This window comes from Labrus mixtus, chromosome 6 (assembly GCF_963584025.1).
Source record: "Labrus mixtus chromosome 6, fLabMix1.1, whole genome shotgun sequence".
NCBI lineage: Eukaryota > Metazoa > Chordata > Actinopteri > Labriformes > Labridae > Labrus > Labrus mixtus.
The window spans coordinates 5,778,590-5,784,589 of record NC_083617.1 but is presented as its reverse complement, the minus strand read 5'-3'; the positions used below and the strand labels follow the sequence as shown (position 1 = coordinate 5,784,589).

The 6,000-nt window shown below is 41.0% G+C and overlaps 1 long non-coding RNA gene across 1 annotated transcript; it reads right to left on the bottom strand.

Moving 5' to 3' along the window:
- Window positions 1–803: 803 nt before the first annotated feature.
- On the bottom strand, window positions 804–1,632 carry LOC132976019 (uncharacterized). Its single transcript, XR_009673356.1, has 2 exons — window positions 1,242–1,632; window positions 804–1,168 (listed from the first exon to the last, which is right to left on the bottom strand). It is a non-coding gene; the product is annotated as an uncharacterized LOC132976019 (long non-coding RNA).
- Between the last annotated feature and the right edge of the window lie 4,368 nt (window positions 1,633–6,000).

The following is a 6,000-nucleotide window of genomic DNA, read 5'->3' as shown; positions in this document are numbered from 1 at the left end:
TGTACTGATTCCTCAGTGTTGGTGAAGTACAAAAAAAACATTTCCATTTGAATACGCTTTAATTATGAAATGCAAGTCTCTATAAAAATATTCTCAGTGGCCATCGCCCTTAGAAAAAGAAGCATTTCATTTTTATTAGTGAACTGTGTGTTGTCTCAGTGAGCCACCAGAGGCTAGATACCTGTCTCTCAGAGTTTCATTAAGTTTTGTACTACTGTACATGAGAGATGATCTATTTTTAAACAAGGGAATTAAAATGAATGGATTCATACAATTTCATAATTAAATGCCCAGGTAGACAGAACATTGAAATGGTTATATGATTAATTCATGATTCTATCGACACAGCTCTGAATGGTAAATAGACCTAACCTTGTAGGTCGCTTTTCTATTCTTCTGACTACTCAAAGCGTTTCCTACACAGCCGGTCACACCCATTCACACACTGAGGGCAGGGCTGTTATGTAAGGTGTCCTTTAGTGTGAACTAATCCATTCATGCACATTCATAGGCTGCTGATGAAGTGTCTCATCCAAGGACACATTGATACGTCGTTGCAGGCGCAGAGGGTCAGACCCCTGACCTTTTAGTTGAGAAACAATTGACTCTACCACTGACCCACAGCCGCACTCTAATGAAGTATGGCACAATAAGTATGCACTAAGCAGTATAGGCGTATAAATATGGCTTGTATGTTTCAAATGTCTTACAAGTTACTTTTTGGGAAATCATTCACTGGATCCATACTGCCTGATTTATACTTCTGGGTTGAATCTAAGTCATTTCAATCAGGAGAGACTTCATTGAGAATGAACAATTATTTATTTACAATAAATGTGCAACAATTTAATTTTGAATGTGCAAAGTCTTTGGGGGATTAGACTCCATCGTGACGACTTCCCACTCGGAAGGTAATGAAGCCGACAGCAGGCTAGGAGACCCCCCAAAATAAAAGTGAGAAAGAAAGCACCATCATCGTATGCCTTACCTTATTGGCTGTATGGATATCTGTGTGGGAAATTACAGTTAGATGGAGTAATATAACCATGATCATTTATTGATATGACATGAATAGGCATACACTTTGTGCAGATAGTGACTTACTGGGTCATGAGGCCCGGTATGTCTACTTGACCTGACAATGGCTCGCATGACCCGCTAAACTGCCCTGTAATCGTGTGGCCCGGCATGTATGGGGTCCATCGATCCACATGTGGCCCGGCACGACTCTAATGACTGACCTATAGTCGTGTGGCCCGGCACGTTTCGGTCCGTCGACCACCTAACGTGTGGCCCGGCACGACTGCTAATGAGCTATAGTCATGACGCCTGCATGTATGGGTCTGCTGCCCTAACAAGTGGCTCCTCATGACGATTGATAAGCCCTAAAGTCATGTGGCCCGGCATGTTGGGGTCCGTTGACCGCTTGACACGTGGCATGCATGACGCTAAGCTGCCCTATAGTCATGTGGCCCGGCACGTGGGGTCCGTCGACCTCTGCCGCGTGGCCCGGCATGACTAGTCTGTTGACTGACATATAGACATCTGGCCCGGCGTATCAGAGGTCTGTTTCACCTGACACGTGACCAGCCTGATTGCATGACATTTGAAGCATCGGAAGACGCCAGTGTTTTCGAAGAAAAACTACGACCAGTCACCTATTAAATGACAGCGATATTCACCACCACCAGTTATATGAATTTCTTACCAATAGTTAGGGTTTAAGGGAGCAGCTAAGCTATTGCTACCACTGCCCAAATGAACGTATCGGTAAAGTGTGTGTTTGCAGCGGTTGCCCTGAAATGACAGACTGTGGAAGAGAGAGAACTGTTTTAGCATTTTGCCGCAGCAGGATGATTGGTTGAGAGAGGTTGTGCCCGAATCTGGTTGGTTAATTACTTAAAGAATAAACGCCCACTATCAGCTGATCACCAGAGAAGGGAGACAGAGGAAGTAGTAGGGGGAGTGGTTTAGGTTGAAGTGAAAGGATGAATGAATGAGTGGAAGAATATAACCAGTCTTCCTGTCTGAACTTACGCTGAGCTCCATATGTATGAGCCTGGCGTGCATCTCCTCAAAATTGGAGCTACATGCCGAAACATCGCAGGCTGCAAGCCCTGTGATTGGTCGACATTTTCCTCGTATTGCATGTGTGTTTAATGTAGGCTAACAGCCTGAGCTAACATTGCTATCGAGTATCGCATTCATCTCCTCCACTGTCTCCTCTCTTTTCTACTTTGCAGTATAATAATCAACTGCTGCTCGTTATGTATCATCTCCTACTCCAACATAATGTGCCATGGATCAATGGTCAGAGCGCTGGGAGGGTCCTAATCAGGCTGAACAGCAAACAGGTGCCCTCGAGTCAGATATTCTAAACTTGCCATGCACACACCTGAAGTCCTGTTTGTGAGGCCATTTGTGATGCCCTCAACAGTCTGCTGACTCTGTTGACTCAAAAATCAGATACTGTAGGTATTCAGGTTAAGTTTTGTGCAAGACGTCCCTTTTTGTAAAGGGATTGTGTATTTTTGTGAATTGTGTCCTCCGTCGTGCATGCTTTTAATTGTGTGGCTCAAGAAGTCACTTTATCTTGTGTGCTTTTTTTTTCTTTCTGTAAAATACTCATGAAAAGCAATTTGTGACTCATGTTGTTAAATGGACCGGATTAATAGAATGTATTCACTTTCATACGCACTTATTATTTCACACACACCAGGGTCATGGCTACAGAAAGCACCCGTGAAGGTTAATCTTAATGTGATTTGTGCATTCAAGCTGTCATGGTCACAGTTTTCAAAAAAGTCAATAGATTTACAGAAATTGCAGGACAAGAGAACATGTTGTTTTATTTTCATTGTAGTGTCTTCCCTTAGTTTTTGTAAGTGTACACTTTTTTTTTATCACTATAACTGTCAGTTGTTAAAGCTCATTACGGCTCACAGAGCTTTGGATTCTACTTTCACTTGGAAACCAGTTGTTTTTGTTTTATTTTTGAGCAAAAATAACAGACAACATAAAAAACAAAACAAAAAAAACAGCTCTCAGTTGCAATAAACTTAACATTTCCTGTTGAAACTACTCAGATGTCAGTGTCTCCTCTTCGTTTGTGCATCCAGGGAGTACAGATCACTAACAAGGGGACATTTCAGACACACTCTAGGGAACTCTGAGAGACTCTTATCATTTAGCATATCTCTAAAGCATCCAAACTCAAACAACACATTTCCTCAGGGTGTGTCGAAAAAGCGAAACCCTCTCAGAACCATTTGCTGTGGCATTGTTTACCCCCTGCAGAATGTAAATCATCAGCAGAAGTTTTGGGTTTAGAACTATGAGTCTGGATTTTTCTCTTTGAAAAGCTTCAAAAACTTCTTCTTGAAGTTTATTGTTTTCATCGGAGCTTATGTTTTATACAGTTTATCTGTTAGTCACAGAGAGTTTCGATGCAGCAGCTGCATTTGTCGGCAGAGCTGTCAATCATGGCATTTTATACGTTTTAAAGCTTAAAATAATAGTCAAAAAATTCTCTGAGAATTGGGTTATAATAAATACCTTGCAAGACTGAGTTTGAGAAAAATGTATCTGTTCATTTGAATTCTATATTTTGACCCGTCTCCCTTATTTTACTTTGGAGGAGGCAGGCTTTATGATGAAAATTCTTGAATGCGACGTCATATTTAGTTTGAATAGTGCGAAAATATGCGGATTCAGACACAGCCCGTCTCTTTTTTTATTTTTTAAAGATTTATTTTTGGGCTTTTTATGTCTTTATTGGAGAGTCAAGACAGAGGAAAGAATCGGGAATGAGGGAGAGATAGAGCAGGGACTCTGGGGAATGACATGCGGAAATGGAGCCACAGGTCGAATTTGAACCCGTTCTGCCTCGATGGGTGCACAAACTAACCACAAGGCCACCAGCGCCCCAACACAGCCCATCTCAATTAAAGACTGTGGCTCTTAGGTATCATCTTGTTATCGTTGTTATGAGTTGACGCTATACAAATAAAAATTGATTGATTGATCTTGCTGCTGTATATTACTCTTTTTCTTCATGTGTTTGTTGTGAATGCGTCTTCTTTTCATTTGTCTTTGTTTGTTGTTTACTAGCAGTTACGATCACTGCTGCCTCCTGCATTTGGGTGTGAGTACCGCATGCATGATTGCCTTTTTTCTCCACTTTTTTCACCACTTTATGCACCAAACCGTGGCGTCACTGGACAAACACAAACACCTGTACGCCTTGAATAAGATGTAATGTTATTATTGTTAGTTTTCTGTTCTACTGAACGATTAACATCGCACCTACCTGATACAACAACAACAAAAACGTGATACCCCGACAGTGCGGTAACAAAGTAATCTTCCCCCATCACTCCTCTGTTACTATCTCTGAAGGCGATGAGGGCAGTACGACTTCACCCCATCATTCTGCCTCTGTGCATTACCAAAGGCAGAGGTAACATGGGCGTTTGTGTCGGCCTTGAACCCGCAATCTGTAAGCGCCAAATCTAACCAGGGGTCAGGATTGAGCTCTTTTTTTTATTTTGTCTTTTTGCCTTTATTTGATAGGACAGTGGATAGAGTTGGAAACCGAGGAGACCGTTCAATGAGAGGAGCCCCAGGTCTGTCTTGATCCTGGGCAGTCCGCTTGAGGACTCTTGCCTCAGTACTTTTGGGGGGGGGGGGATCCAACCCCTTGGCCAACAGCGCGCCCAGGATGGTGATTTTGATTTTGATTTGATTTTACGTTCTGGCTTCTAGCCTCTGTATGTTTTTTTTCGTTGTATTTATCCCTTTTATTTTTTCTAATAAACATTTTATCTCATATCAAATCCTGTTTGTCTATGAAGCCTTGCAATAGAGACAATTTAAGACAAGACACATAAAGTTGTTTTTCCACTGGGATCCTGTTTGTGACTCAGATTCATGACGAAAACCCAGAGCGAGAAGTTTTCAGAGACAAAGAGAGAACAAGCAAACACTTTGTCATACCACGCAATACCGGAGGTGTATTTATTTGTTTCATTACAAAATGTGCTTGAGTGAGAGTGGGCTGAATGAAAGAGAGGAAATGTTCTTAGACACAATTTTTGAAGGGACTATATTTTTAAACTTTCCATCTCTGTGACTTTTTCAATGGTGATGACACATGCCTCAAGTTTCTCATGTTCAGTCTTTTGATTTCATAGTTTGCAGCAGTTCTTTTATAAAGAAAGTAATTCCACTGTGTAACCGCCCTCAAAGTACTCTGAGCAGGATTTCACAGACCGAGGAATTCTCAGTGCAAAAAAATAAATAAAATCCATTTCATGGATGAAATATCTTTAAAGTTGATTCATCTTGCTATTCCCAATGCCGTTTTCTTTCTTTTTGACTTTTGTTAAATTGTCACATTGTAAAGAAAAAAATCCTGCACAATACTCTTGGTAAGCATCTCCAATTTATGAGTTTAAAAAAGCATAACGTTTCAGGGTTGTACTACCATAAAACCTTGTCAGTGCTTTTCTAAAATAATAAATTGGTGATGCTTACCAAGAGGAGTGTGCAGGATTTTTTCTTTACAATGTGCCAGTTGAATGTCCTACGCACTTACTTCATGAGATAGTTTGACGTGCGAACACCTCCTTTAAAACAGACATTTGTTGAATCAGAAAAAGATCTGGTTGCCTGTCAAACTCAAGGTGGTGTTGAGACGTCATGTAGAAGTACGTTCCCAAATTAGGTAACAAGATATGGTGTTGAAACCATGTATAAGTGAAGGACAGCTGATTTATTTTCCCTGAAGTCTGTCCTACACTAAAAGGTCTTTAAATTCTTTACAGATGATACAAATGGAAGACCCTCTGATTTAGTGTGTAGAGAGCAAACGATTTGACCAAAACAGAACACCACACACTAACAATCGGTTCATGAACAAATATAATGAAATATCAGAAAATCTCTTGTGGTCAAATGTGACATTATGGGGTAAAACAAACAAACATGGGGGACGATGGG